This window comes from Heloderma suspectum, chromosome 3, assembly GCF_057233095.1.
Source record: "Heloderma suspectum isolate Gila_16-S chromosome 3, 16-S_ref, whole genome shotgun sequence".
NCBI classification, from domain to species: Eukaryota; Metazoa; Chordata; class Lepidosauria; order Squamata; family Helodermatidae; genus Heloderma; species Heloderma suspectum.
The window spans coordinates 295,013,773-295,027,866 of record NC_139460.1 but is presented as its reverse complement, the minus strand read 5'-3'; the positions used below and the strand labels follow the sequence as shown (position 1 = coordinate 295,027,866).

Genomic DNA, 14,094 nt, shown 5'->3' with positions numbered 1-14,094 from the left:
AATGTAGCGGTAGGTTTTCTATACATAGAAATACACAGCTTTAAAAAAAAAAGACTAAACTAAAAACTCCAAAAAGTGAATTTCCTTAATGCTGAATGTCATTTCAAAGGTAAGATCAACATATCTAGGATTGAGCCGTATGAGAATAGACTCTAATTCCTCTAGATTACAACCCTATATTGCACAAGATATCAGCCATATATTGCCTTCCACAACAATGGCCTATAAAAATTGATTTGTTGAAGTGCAAATGAATTCATTCTCAAAGACCACCATAAATAAAACATCTGAATATATCACTTTGCTTACAAAGGAATTGTTTTCTTTGTAGATTATGGAACTATTCTTCCTGCTTTTGTGTCATAATAAGGCTGGCAACTCAGTTTACAGTCAGAAAGTAATCCTACGAAGGAAGCCAAGTGAGTGTTTATAATAAGAGCTCTCAATTCTGTCTCCTTTCAAATGTAGGGAAGTGATGACACAGGAGATATAGGGACCTGGTGAAAAGAGGCAACATATTTGTAGTCTACACTGGGCATTGTCTAAAAACAAGTGTATTGTATTTGCAGTTTTAAGAGAAGAATTACAATTTGGAAACCATAACAATTTGCTTTCCTGAATGCTTTACTTATAATCCCTGAGTTAAATAAATGATGGGATTTGAAGGCACCTGTCAAAAACATAACTTTAGGAATGTTTATTTTTCTTTAATTCAAAGCAGACATGGGGGACTGCTAATTTTATCTGGGATGCAGTACTAGGGGACTTCTTAAAAACTTTCTCCTATTGTGCCATTTCCCATCAATGTCAACCCCTTCCAAAAGCTGCAATTAACCCGTGGGAGGTATGTATATTTTTTTTTGTAGGGCTAATAAGTGACTTTGGGGTGGGGGCATTTCAACTGTGGGGAAACAAAGTAGCAGGAAGGGTTAAACGCCATCCTTTCTCAGTGTTCCTGCTCCAATCAAATTAGCACATCATTTCCCCTGTGACTCAGGGCTGGCCCTGCCGTTAGTAAGGATGTTTGAAAAATTATTTTCTTAGTGTTTGCCAGAATTTATCCAGTATAAACCTCCCAGGACGGAACCTGGACCCGAATGCAATCAATACTTGAAGTCCTTATAGGTCTAAGCTTGTGTGATGTGATTCATGGAACAAAACAAATGTGTTTAAAAATGCATGCATTTGAAAAATGCATATGAAACAATGCATACTACTGAAAAATGTGCACAGCCACACTTTAATCAATGGGAGAAAAATGGATACATTTCAGAAGTGCTCACATTTGATGCATACATTTGAAAAAAAATATGCAAGCAAATATGGACACATTCCATGCAGAAAGAAACAAAGCTTGCAATCCAGTACTGGTTCGAGTCAAAATGAGCTTCAAGGTGGAATTCGGAAAATCTTGACAAACTCCAAATGTGCTGATTTGCACATCATTATAGTCAAAGTGAGACGGCTGTCTCTAGCACGTGTATTAATATCTTACAAATGGTCAACAAATTAAAATATATTTTGAGAGCAATCTAATGGTCCCTTGGCGAGCATTCCAGGGACCATAGGACAATAGGATTATTCAGATTCCCCCTTCTGAGGTTGGAGACAGTGCTCTAGAAGGGGGAGTTGGAGATCCAGACCTTCTCCCCCGCCGCCTTGCAGTTGGAGCAGAAAGAATATGGCAGCTGCCCTCTGAGGTCAGAAAAGTGACCTCAGAGAAGGAGGAAGGGGGGCGTTCCAGTGGGAGGGAAGGAGACTGGAGAGGTCAGCATATGAATTATCTCCTCCAGCCTCCTTCCCTCCCCCTCCAAAGCACCCTTGCTAGACAGGCTAAAAAGCCTATCTAGTGAAATCTGCAGGGCAGGAGGATGGGTAGGGGAAGATTGGCTCCACCTCTCCTCCCAGCCTGCATTGGATGATTGGATGCCTCCGAGTTCAAGGTCTTCTGACCACTGAAGGCGCAATCAACAGGATTGTGCCTAGGGATGTCACAGGAGTCCAAGAGGTGGGTGGAGTCTGGTGGACTCCCCACTGTTCAGCCTCCTGGACTCCTGTCCATGGACCCTTGCCACTTATGTGCCATATTTGGCTCCTTGGTCAAGCCGGGAGGCAGTCTGCAGGTGGCCAGTGAGCAGTGCGTGGATGCCCGACTCCTCAGCGAGCTGCTCTTTTTCATAAAAATGGCAGTGTGTTGTTTTACACAAAATACATTTTATGTAAATGGTGGCTATAAAGTGACCATTAACGCAAGGTTATGGGTGTGAATAGACCATTCACACCTGTAATCTTGGGTAAATGGCCACTTTACTGCAGCCATTTACATAAAAAACTTTTTACATAAAAGAACAAGCTGCCATTTTTATGCAAAATGGTGGCTCGCTGAGGAGTCGGGCGGCCATGTGCCATTTGCCAGATGCCTGTGGACCACCCACCGGCTCAACCAGGGAGCCCAACATTGTGGGTAAGTGGCAGGGGTCTGGCAAGTAGTGCAAGATGGTTCGCCCGACCCTAATTGCACCCTTAATTTACTACTATTGCATTTTTATTTCCAGGGCCTGGCAGTTGCTGGACCTTCTCTAAACCTGGCCAGCTTTGGGAGCTATGCACCTTGGTTTTGGCTGGGGGGGTGGGCCACCATTTTCTGCTCCACCTCAGCCAGCAAAGTGTCTTGGGCCAGCCCTATTTGAAGTAAAGACAAAGAAGTCATAGTTTGGCCTTGAGTTATCCATTGTGTTTCCATGTTCCCAAGAAGCTGGAATGACAAACCTAAATTTAGCTGTTGTAACATTTTTGGTCTGCCCAGATTTATCCTTCAAGAGTGGTTTGATTAACAATCATATATTTTGGTACTGTACACTATTTTATTAAGCTGAATGAGAACTGGGTGTCTTCAGAATGAGGCGTAAGGAGAACTGAGGAGCTGTAGCTCAGTGGAATAGTACAGGCACAGTACACAAGAGGCTCCAGGTTCAAATCCTAATCCCAGACTCCTTGGAGGAAGGGCTGCGATGCATAGCTGTAGCAAAACACTGGCCTCCCTCATATAACTCTCTCTTGCAAATAGTGTCCTCCTGCCATTCATTTCAGGGAGGGGCTGTACCTGAGTGTTAGAGCACATGCCTTGTGTACAAAAACTCCCATGTTCAAATACTGGTATCTCAAGATATGACTGGGAAGGACTCCTGTCTAAATCCCTGGAGCACCATTGCTAGTCAGTGTAAACCAGCCTTCCCTAACTGGATGCCTTCCAGATAGATCTTTTGGACTTCAACTCCCAGCATTCCTGGCCATTGGCCATGTTGGTTGGGGCTGATGGGAATTGAAGCCACATAGAACCAGCAGATTTGGGAATACAGGAAGCTGCCTTATACTAAGCCAGATCTTGGTCCATCTAGCCCAGTATCGACACTGACTGGCAGTGGCTCACCAGGGTTTCAGGCAGGATTCTTTCCAGCCCTACCTGGAGATGCTGGGGATTGAACCTGGGATCTTCTGCATGCAAAGCAGGTGCTCTACCACTGAGCTTCAGACCTTCCTATAGCACCCTTTTATTGCCACTCCTCTCTGGTAGAATGTTCTGGCTCACCAAACTGGTGCCCTCCAGATGTTTTGCACTTCAATTCCCAGTATTCCTGACCAATGGCCATGTTGGTTAGGGCTGATGGGTGTTGCAGTCCAAAACATCTGGAGGGCACCAGGTTGGGGAAGGCTGGTGTAGATAATACCGCGCTGGTTGGACCACTGGCAGTTTCCTGTGTTCCATATAGTGAATCAGAGACTGCAATCTTGCACCCACTCACCTAGGAATAAGCCCCAGTAAACTCCGGGGGACTTACTTTTGAATAAACATGTATAGGGGGACTGCACTGTGAATCATGCAACTAGGGATGTACGAACACCCTACTGTCCAGTCAGGGGCGTGGCATTGTGGGACAATTTGGGCCACTTGGGGCCCTGCTGCATCCACCGGAATTGGCAGAGTGGCTCTTCGGCTTCCTATAAAATGCGATACGCTAATGGCGGCTGCCATTAGCCTATCGTGGGAAAATTCCAGCCATAAATGGCATTTTTTACACCAGTTGCAGCTGTAAATCACTTACTTTTACCTAAATTGCAGCTTTTTACAGCTGTAGTTAGGTCAAAGTCAGTGCTTTATGGCTGTAAATGGCGTACAATATGCCATTTACGGCTGCAACTTTCCTGAGAAAGGCTAATGGCAGTCACGATTAGCATATTGCATTTTATAGGATGCCGGAGAGCTGCCTCGTGGGGATTCGTGGGGATCTGGAGGTAAGTGTGGCCAGTCCTCCACAGACTCTGGAGGTCGGATTCTTTGGAATCCGGCCTCATTTGAGTTGGCAGCAGATTTCTCCAGCATCCCTACATGCAACATCGCCAAACATCCATTTAGGAAATAAACCCTATGTTCCATACTAAGTTTTTTGTTTAAGAGCTATGAGGTGTGTCAGTAAAGTTATATATATTTTTTAAAAATCTGATTAATAATACATGGCCTAAGTAGCAAAGTATATCAAACCCAGCAAAACTGGATCTTTTGCTGCATGTGGTCTGAATGAGTCATTTCAGTTTCACCCAGAAAGCTTTGCTTTATGTCAGTAAAAGATCATTGTTCCCCCCCCACACACACAAATTTAACATCTGCATCAGCCAAGCTAAACAAGTAATTAACTTAAAAGGCATAGGCTGAGTACTAAACTATTATCACTAGCATTCAGCCTCCCCCAAAGACCATCATTATGCTCAGCCAAGGATGATTAAGCCATGGGAGGCACAGCAATGGGTTCATGACACCTGTGGATCTTAAGATAAAGGTGAGCATGCAGTGTTCAAGATGATTGCCAATCAGTCTGACCCAGCTGAATGCAACAGAGTTAAATTTTTAATCAGCACTCGTGAAAGATAAGGTCACTCTGTGGCAAATGATATTATTTTAAAAAGTGTTATTTGGAATATAATGTTTTGCTTTGCAGCTATGATTATCCAAGAAAATATCAGACCATGGGTTTTGGTGATCTACCCCTCAGATGAGATAACAAATACCATAGAATGACTTTTACTCATTGCTGAGTAAAATGACTGAAACGTGTGCAACAAGTTGACTGAAATGTGTGCAACAAGCTGTTTTATGAATAATAAAGTTCAAAAGCAGAACATGCCCAGATGTTACCCCCTTTTTTCTGATTGTGTCTCAGAAATGGCACGATTCTCTGAATATATACTAGTTAGTCCTCATGAACCTTCTGTTGTGACTGGATTATCAGCCTTGTCCATGTTTTCATAGTATGAATCAGCGCATCTTCAAAAAGCCCTCACAACCTGGCAGAAAACGTTTTCATGCTGTTTTACATGGTGAGGTGTATATTTTCCCCCTTTTCTTTTGAGAGATTAACAGACAAGCAGTATAATCAGAGGCAGACAACCCTTTTGTCCTGTGGGCACGTTTGGCAATTTGAGAAATTGTCCTGGGCACCACCACAAATGGCTGCCGTACAAAGTAGAGGTGGTGTCTGAGCCCCAACTAGGGATGCTGGAGAAATTTGGGAAGAACTAAAATGAGCTCAGATTTCTAAGAATCCAACCTGCAGAATCCACTGCACAACAACCCCCAGAGTCTGTGGACTTTTGGATTATTATTTTTTTACTTTCCCGAAATTTACGCATATTTATTTGTAGGAAAATATGCAAGTTTCTGCTGAGGAAAAGATGAATCAAATGGGGGACAATACACTAAATGTTACATACTAAGGTAAATCATGTAAATTCTTACGAAACCTCTTATGTAACTATTTGCATATTTTTCTGCATGATGAAAAAAATTGTTTGCATCCATCTGTGAACAGATGATGGAACAAAAGGTGCCTGACAACCCACAAAACACAGACGGAGCGGCTTTTACACAGTCTGTACACCCCTAGCCCCAACACACTGAACAACTCCTTTGAACGTCACAGTGTTCAGCAGCACCAACTGCTATTGGACAGCAATCCCAGCAGCCATTAAGAAATGAGATCTTAATGATATAGGGCAGGATACAAATGTTTTAAGTAAAATAAATAACATGTGATTGATTGATTGATTGATTGATTTAAAGTGGCAGGAGTAGGGCACCTTGGGGGCATTGAAGTGTCCAAGGTCATCATGTTGCCTACTCCTGGTGCACATTCTAAGCCCTAACTGCTTTTTCTGCATCACCATCTCCCTCATATTCCTACTAATACATGATCATATAGTTCCTTATTTGTATATATGTTTTGTTTATGTACAAATATACATAAAGGAACCTGGAAATGGCTCAATAGTGGCGGGTGGGTGCAGGCAAATATGCTTGTGCAAGCTCATCCCTCCCTCTCCTTCATTGCTTACTTATTATTGGATAAAGAACCAAGACTGCTGAGGTACTTTAAAAACTCTTGAGGAATCTAAACATGACGCGCGCGCGTGCGCGTGTGTAAATTGCCATAAAATTTCTAATTCTGTATCATTTTTGAAGACTGAGATCAGAATGAAACTTTGTATGCACATTCAGTAGATTATTCTATGTTTAAAGTTCTAGGTACAGATTGTCCCACACCGTTTTTTAGGGGCTCAAGGAAGATGTATAATATGCTATTTTCAGCATTGATACTACAATGAAACTGGGCATCTATCTATGTTTATGACACAATTCTCTGTTTACTGTTTAGTCATCAACTCTACCCTCATACTTGTTTTCTTGGGGACTATAAAATATGTGAAACACACTGTAATAACATATCTCTCTTGAGCCCTGAGGGAGCATGGTGAAATTTGATCCATAAAGTTTACGAACTCTTACTCAACACTCACATCCATTTTTAATACAACAATTTGTTATAAAGTGAGACCTCTTGAACATGGTGCTTTACAAGTGTAGAGTATGCATGGGTGTATCTGTCTGTTTTGCTTCCTTCCACATTCAATCTCAAGTTCTTTCTGTCCCATTCATGAAAAAATTTGCAAACTTCTGCAAGTTCTTATCAGAAAATGAACCAAATGAAATCCTCACCCACCTGCACTGGCCAAATTAAATAGGCACAGCTATCCATAGCAAGGAGACAACCATGTTGTACCTGCCTGCCATAGTTCTGTCAAAGATGAGCAGCCTGTCAGACAAAAGAGGTGTCAACCTTAATTCAGCACCAGAAACATGGTTGAATACAAATGCTGTTGAATTTTGTAATTAAATTAGTCGGCTTGTTGGTCGAATCTCATCCCTTAGTAACATGCACCTTTGTAGTGAGCTTGGATCGATGTATTATGAATTCTCTATCAAGTTTGGAAATGATTGTGAGCTTTGGGGGCTGCACACTAAGGCAGTACACAGATTCCCCTCCCCACATTTTCAGCCATCCTACCACCTAGAACCCCCCAAACTTACCTGAAGCAGCCTCCTTAGCAGCTTCTGACTCCACGAGGAGAAGGACTTGGCAGGGTTCATCTTCATATCAGTTATGACAAGTAAACATCACATGACATCATCACGCAGGTAGGCCGTGTGAAAACAACCAATTAGAAAGGGGCATAACATGGTGACGCATGCCACATGCCACACTATGCAATTCCAAATTACAGCTCTCAAAATGCACACTGATATTGTGCATGTGCAAAAACTCATATATATGGAACAAGTGTTCATCTGAAAGGAGTACTGTTGTCTGAGCTCACATGGGCAAATTCGTTACTTTCCAAGTAAATTATGAGTTGACTCAGAGTAAGTTCCCCCATCGCTAGAGCTAAGCTCTCAAAGCCCTCTGCTTAGGTGGATGAATCTGTCAGTTCCACTGTCTCCCACATGTTTTTAAATCTCACGTTTTTCCCATCCCATTTATGAATATATGAATTTTGTTATTATCAAACAACAAACCAAATGCAATTCTCACCCATCCCTAGCATAGAGTTGCTTTGGGTTCTGTTATTGGGACTAGCACTGGATCATGTTTCTGAAGCTCAGTTCACACTGTACTCCAAACTTCCTTGTGTTTCTCTCTCCCCACCTTTTCTTTTTCCCTATGTATGAACACTTCTTTCAGTAGGAGACATAATGCAGAAAAATATTCTCTTGGTGTTTACTTCAACACTGTTTCATTTTGCCTTTCTGTAGATTTTTGTAATGACTCCATAACTGCTTAAGCATCGATGTCTGAAAGGTAGAGCAGAAATACAATAAAGCTCCTTTCTTTTCTTACTGCCCCTTTTTCACATAACATCACACCACAAAAGCGGATAACATAGATGTTAGAAAAAGGACTGTTTGCTGGATTTAAGAGACTTAAGGCGGGAGAAGACATTGAAATGGGCTAAATTCTGAATCCTGAGAGAGAGTATCTCTGTCCTTAATATTGGGCTTGAATGTTTAAAGTTTGGAAGTTCAGAACAGATTGAAAACAGGGTTTTCCATGGATGCTGAGATGATTATACCACCCAAATACTTTGAATTGTCCCTTTCCTAAATAGCCATCTGTAATGTGATGTTTTAATGAGGCAGAAGCACACAGACCAAAGCAAATGGGGAAGGGCCATAGCGCAGTGATACAGCACCTGTTTTGCATGCAGAAGGTCTTGGGTTCAATCCCCACCATCTCCAGGCAAGGCCAGGAAAGAATCCTGCCTGAAAAAACCCTGGAGAGCTGCTGCCATTCAGTATAGGCAATACTGGGCTAGATGGACCAAGGGTGTGACTCTGTGTAAGGCAGCTTCCTATGGTCCAAAATGTGCAACTAGATTGTGATGTCTTCATATAGGTTATTCATGTAGAAAAATCTCTTCAGCAACATGGTATTTCCTCATTATTTTAACTGAAAGGAAAAACTGAACAAACATGAAGACACTAGCTAAGTAGCATCACCTTTTTAATGTGGGAAATTGTCTAGATGGACTTTGTTGAGGGAAGTTAGCTTCTTGGAAGGGAGAGCTATGATATTTCATGATTAGTAGAGATGTAAGCCATTTACTATGGCTGATATTACATGTTACAGGAAGAGGTGTGGGTGCTGTTGACCCATGTGTATCTTCATTTCATTGGCAGCCTCTCATGCAGGAGGGAAAGTGCTAATGCAATGACAACATCGCTCACATTTTTCAGTGGTACCTTTGTTTGTTTGGGAGTGCTTCCGAACAGAGGGGTCCTAGTGCTACCAATGATAAGTCATTGTGCACGTATTCGATCTTTTCTTAATGGGTTATCTGCAAAAGGAAAACAGATTGAAGAAAAGGTGGTAATCAAGGGAGGGTGACAAAAGAGAAATGATAACATCTGAAATCTTCCTCCATAACATTCTGTGAACAAGGTAGGGCAACGGTACCAAAAAAGCCTTCACCTAGAAGCACCCTGCTTGTTTAAAGTAGTTGGATGGATCCAGACTTAGTCATTCTTGGAGAAGACCAATTGAAATCAGTTGGAAATCAGGTAAGGGCAATCCAAAGCTTCCATCAGGGGTGGGCAGAAGGTAGATCTCCAGATGTCTGGGACTTTAATACTTAGCTTTCTTGACCATTGGCTATGCTGGCAGGGGCTTATGAGAGTTGAAGTCCAAAACACCTGAAGATCTACCTTTTTCCTACCCCTTGCTTAGATGACATGGCAACTGAGGTGGCCCTCTCCTGCATCCCTAGATAGATGTGAGTTAGCAGCAGCTACACATCTCTCCAAAATGTATAACTTAGGCCTGTGGCCCATCAGTGAACTATACCCCTGAAGAAAGTGTAGTGATGCAATACACTCTTTGACTCACTGTGTACCTTTTACAGTAGTAGCAGGTATAACACCACCATGGGGAGAGAAGAAATGGAGCCTGCATTTGTGTCATGGGGCAAACAGTCTTCTCCTCCCTCAGGACAAAAGGACCAGGGAAGAAACAGATGACAGTGTGGCTATCTCACCTCCTACCTGACAGGTGCATTTAAAGGTAAATGCTCATTTTCTGGGTTTCAGGCTGGCAACTCTCTTCCTAGAGCATTTGTGAGGCTTAAATCCCAGTTATGGCCACCCTACTTATAGGATATAAAACTGGCCCACTCAACTTCTATTATGTATTTTTTACATTTATATCCCACCTTTCCTTCAAGGAACCCAAGGCAGCATACAAGATGCTCCTCCTCTCCGTTTTAGATTCACAACCTTGTGAGGTAGATCAGGCTGAGAGTGAGCATCTGGCCCGAAGTCACCCAGTGAGCTTCATGGCGAGTGGGGACTAGAACCTGGGTCTCCCAAGTCCCAGTCCAGTACTCTAACCACTATACTACACTGGCTCTCTAACCTGCCAAACCAAATGCAGGCTACCAGCCAGGTGTTGCAGGCCATCTCTGTTTTTGCAGTCCCAGGTATGGTTATCAAGCCTTTGGTGGGCCACCATGTTTGGCTAGTGGCCTGTAGTTGGTTTGATGGGTCACAAGTTGTCTAGGCCTGTGGTATGTGGCCCTGTACACATATCCCCTATTTATGGAGAATACAGGAAGAATAACTACCCTTACATTTGCATTAGTGAACCATCTTTGGCTAAATTTAGTAAAAAGCATCCTGTTCTAAAAACAAAAAAGTCACCTTGATTAAATACAGAATCATTTGAAGGGTTATGCAAGACATGGGCGCTGTTATTCTATGAAAAAGGATTGGGTTAAGAGATGATCTATGAGAATGTTTCTCCAATGAAAATTTCCTTGGTGACAAAGGTGTTTAAAGAAAGAGGAGCCCATCAAAATGAACTGAAAAAGAAAACAGCTCAAATACCTACATGCAATAAGTTATGGGCCTGGAGCTAGACTTCATAATACAGTTTGCTATATTCTTCTTTAAAAGTTGCTGACAAGTCTGATTGGTCTCTGACCTTAAAACATGCACAGTTTTATTGACTAGATCTTGTCAATCTCACATGATAAAACCCCTCACCATACTGAGAGAGAAAATGCTTTGAGCCCCCACTCCCCCATTTCAAGCAGCATCTCCTCCTCTTCCATTCCTGAAAGATTAAACAAGCATAATATGAGGATTGAGAACACTTCATTCCTAGAAGACATTACAGTTCTTGTGCAAAGTTTCAATCTTGCCAAATTTAGTCATTTAGTTCAGGGATGGGCAGAAGGTAGATCTCCAGATGTTTGGGACTTCAACTCCCAGAAGCCACTGCCAGTATGGCCAATGGCCAGGAATGCTGGGAGTGACCAAACACCTGGAGATCTACTTTCTGCCCACCCTTGATTTAGGTGATTTCCAAGTGGTTTTGCATAGAGTTCACAGTAAATGTTTCTAATGATTTCACCAATAACGTTTCTAGAAATCTACAGGTATACGATCATTAGTCAGGCAAAGGATCAATTCAAAACTTCCTTTTAACCCCGTCCCTCATTCTTAACTATTTAGGGTGCAATCCGATACACACTTCCCAGGGAGTAAGTTAGTGGGGACCCAGGGGGACTTACTTGTAAGTGGACATGCAGAGGATTGAGCTGCTAATTGTTAATACCTTCTTTCAGTAAAACCTATTTTCTGGGAAAGCTCAGACCTGTCTCTGTTGCTCTCCAAGTACTTTCCAAGGGCACCCCTCTATCCACACTAAGCAGTCACAATGTTACTCATGCTTGGCTCCTGTATGGTCACCAAATGACTGGTGACAGCAGAAAAAGGGGTGGGGTTGAGAGAGGGGGCATGGCTACCTGGAGAACCCCGGAGGGCTTGATTTGGCACATGGGCCTGAGATCCTAAGTGCTTATGGACCAACAGCAGCCTGTACCCAATAGTCACATTGGGAAGTGATTTCCACTAGCCAGGCCCAGTATCAGCAGTGCTGAGGGTCCTAGGGATGTACGAAAATCACTTACCTTTCGGGGATTCTGCTGATGGTGGGGGGGGGAGGCGTTCCGTCCCTCCCCCGGAATCCTCACCGGGTGGGGAGGTGCTCCGTTCCTCCCCCCCCCGGAATCCTGGCCAGCCAGCTGTGCTCCACAGCGATTCTGCGGAGCTGCCGGCCGGCTCCGCCAGCAGCCGGACATCCGGCCGCTGGCTAACAGGGACGCAAACGGCGGCAGCTGTAGCTGCCGCCGTTTGCATCCCTGCAGTCAGCCGTGATAGGCTACGTAAATGTTTACGTAGCCTATCACGGCTGACTTAAAAAAAAAACAACAACGCGCGTATGCAAATGGTGGCGGCCATGGCCGCCGCCATTTGTGTTCCTTATTTTGGCACGTCTTAGTCTACGTAAATGTTTATGTAGACTAAGACGTGCCAAAATAAGGCCATGGCCGCCGCCATTTGTGTACGTGCATTTTTTTTTTATAAGTCAGCCGTGATAGGCTACGTAAACATTTACGTAGCCTATCATGGTATTTTTTTAAAATCTAGCCGTGATAGGCTATGTAAATCTTTACGTAGCCTATCACTTTTTTTGTTTTTTGTTTTGTTTTTTTTAACCTGGAAATGGCAGCGGCGGCAGCCGGTTGTAAGACTGGCCGTCGGAGCCGCCGCTGCCGAACCGCCGCCGGAGCCGCCACCAGAGCCACCACCGCCAGGAAGATCCGCCCAAGGTAAGTCCCGTCCCGGGGGGGGGGGGCGGGCTGTTCTGCCACCGATTTCAGGGGGCCGAATGCGCTGGCATTCGGCCTCCCCAAGATCCATGGCGGAACTTTCGTATATCCCTAGAGGGTCCAAAGGCTGAGAAAGGCCTCTCTTCCCAAGCCTGCCACAGCTGCTGCCATCTTCCCTCTTGTCCTCCCAGCCAGCCCTGCTGATGAAAGATACAGCTACAAGCCAAGCCTGCAGGCTCCATGATGGTGCTCTACTCAAAGTTTTTTTTTTTTTTAAACACCTTCTGAGTAGCAGTAATGTGAACCAATCAGATACTGCCTGGGGGGGGGGCATGCAGTCAGTGAGGGCACAGGGCAGTCCTTACATTACCATATACCATTATTGGCTGAATACTCTCCAAATGCAGAATCTGATTGGTTCAGAACACTTCTACTCAAAATATAAGTTAAAACCCCCACCTTTTAAATTTGCATTCAGGAGCTGAGGCTTGGTTGGATGTCTCAGCGCTTTGCCAGTGAGGCCACCTGGGAAGGATGAGGCCAATGACAAGCAGCTGCCCTTACTCCATATTAAAAATTGCAGGAAGGCAGGCAAACAGCCTTTGGTGGCTGTATCTCTGAGGCTGCCTTTGGCAGGCAGGGGGCTTTGGTGGCTGGCAGTGGGAGCAGCTGGGCAGGCAGGTTAGGCTGGCTGCTGGCTATTGTGGTAGGCAGGAGTTCTGGGGGCTTTGGTGATGGGCGTGTGGGAGGCTTCAGAAACTGCCCGTAGCACAATGTTTGGACTGAATTCACCCAGCACTCATGTTCCAGAAAACCTTATTCCCCCAGCAAGAAGAATTAGGATGCAGACATATTTGCTGACAGGAATCCTGAGCAAGCATGGTAATATAGCAGATCCAGGTAGAATGATGAGCCCCCCCCCTCCCAGTCTGTACACGATGGGCTCAGAAAAAAGCTGAACTTCTTCCACACATTCCTATATCTCACCTTGCAGGATAACTCCCTCCTTGCAAAACAGCTTACAGAGATTTGAAAAAAAAACCCAACAACAATCAAAACATCCAACAACAACAATTGTAAGCCATTTTGAATACCTCTGTAGAAAGATGGGATGGAAATAAATAAATATAAAATAAAACGGTACCTCTACAAACAGTGGTACGGATTCTAAGTTTTCACTCTATGAATGGAGTTTCTGCCACGAAGACAGAATCATAGAATCATAGAATAGTAGGGTTGGAAGGGGCCTACAAGGCCATCGAGTCCAACCCCCTGCTCAATGCAGGAATCCAAGTCAGAGCATCCCTGACAGATGGCTGTCCAGCCTCGTCTTGAAGGCCTCCAGTGTGGGAGAGCCCATCACCTCCCTAGGGAATTGGTTGCATTGTCGTATTGCTCTAACAGTCAGGAAGTTTTTCCTGATGTTCAGCCGAAATCTGGCTTCCTGTAACTTAAGCCCATTATTCCGGGTCCTGCACTCTGGGAAGATCGAGAAGAGATCCTGGCCGTCGTCTCTGTAACAACCTTTCAAGTACT

The 14,094-nt window shown here is 43.9% G+C and overlaps 1 long non-coding RNA gene across 1 annotated transcript in view; it reads left to right on the top strand.

Moving 5' to 3' along the window:
* LOC146351453 (uncharacterized) overlaps positions 1-14,094 on the top strand; it is a 174,720-nt gene that overhangs the window by 37,039 nt on the left and 123,587 nt on the right. Inside the window, exon 4 of the long non-coding RNA XR_014788900.1 lies at positions 332-419. This is a non-coding gene — a long non-coding RNA (uncharacterized LOC146351453). The remainder of the gene's footprint in view (positions 1-331; positions 420-14,094) is intronic.